Below are 1030 nucleotides of genomic sequence, written 5' to 3'. Positions count from 1 at the left end.
CTCCCATTACGAGCTTCCGTTCCATCGAGGAAGAGTTTCTAAAGACGTCCGCAGGATTTTTCCCCCTGTGGGGGCTGATCCAAAATATTATAGTAATAATCATAATAAATATACAAGCTCTTGTCATTGCCAGTGTTGCAAGTCGTAGAGAATTTTCTATATTCATATAGACATTTAACAGCAAAAATCGCGTAGGGAGGATTTAGCTAAATTTCGTAAAATGTAGGAACATTTTAATAATTTGGTAAATTCAATTTTTGCGTACGGCAACTGGCATACATGATGTCCCTTGGCGCAGCTTTGATAGGGAGAATTCCCTACGACTGGCAACACTGATTATTGCTATAATTTCGAGAATTAAAATATATACCTATATAATAACAAATGTATACACCTTTTGGTATCGAAAGCTTTTTCACTATGACAGTAGGTATAAATTGAGAAAGAAATTGTATTAGAAATTCAGTCGCTCAGAAGGGAGGAGGTAAATGTCCTCTTTTGCCCTTTTATCTCTCTCTCTCTCTCTCTCTCTCTCTCTCTCTCTCTCTCTCTCTCTCTTTGGGGCGCCAATGTTCTTTCATATATCTCTAGTCTATATTCCGATACTGTTACTTTGCGATATTTTTCGCCTAACATCGTGGCACTGTTAAAGAGATATGAATGCCATCATTACTGCCATCGTGTAGCGCCCAGCACCTGCACGGTCCCACGATACGCGCGGCGCGGCGCGAGCGAGTGCCGCGGAGAGATAAAGGCCTACCTACGAGATTCTCGTTGAATTCGTAATCATCAAATCGCGTTCGACGTATCGATCGTTCCTAGGAAAATTACACGCGCGGTACTATTTTTACTGCTGGGAAATAAGGTGTTGGCACGCAAGGAAGATATCGGTTGTTCGCGTTTCCTAAGAGTCGAATTAGACTCTCAATTCGCGTACGTCGATGGACTACTCGATTTTTCATTCCCAGACACCACACAAAGTCCAAAATCGGAGTAAGACGTCTTAACTTTTACAGGACGCACTCAGAGA

This window comes from Trachymyrmex cornetzi, unplaced genomic scaffold (genome assembly GCF_001594075.2).
Source record: "Trachymyrmex cornetzi isolate Tcor2-1 unplaced genomic scaffold, Tcor1.1 scaffold325, whole genome shotgun sequence".
Classification (NCBI taxonomy): domain Eukaryota; kingdom Metazoa; phylum Arthropoda; class Insecta; order Hymenoptera; family Formicidae; genus Trachymyrmex; species Trachymyrmex cornetzi.
The sequence above is the reverse complement of the archived record's forward strand: the minus strand, read 5'-3'. Positions refer to the sequence as shown.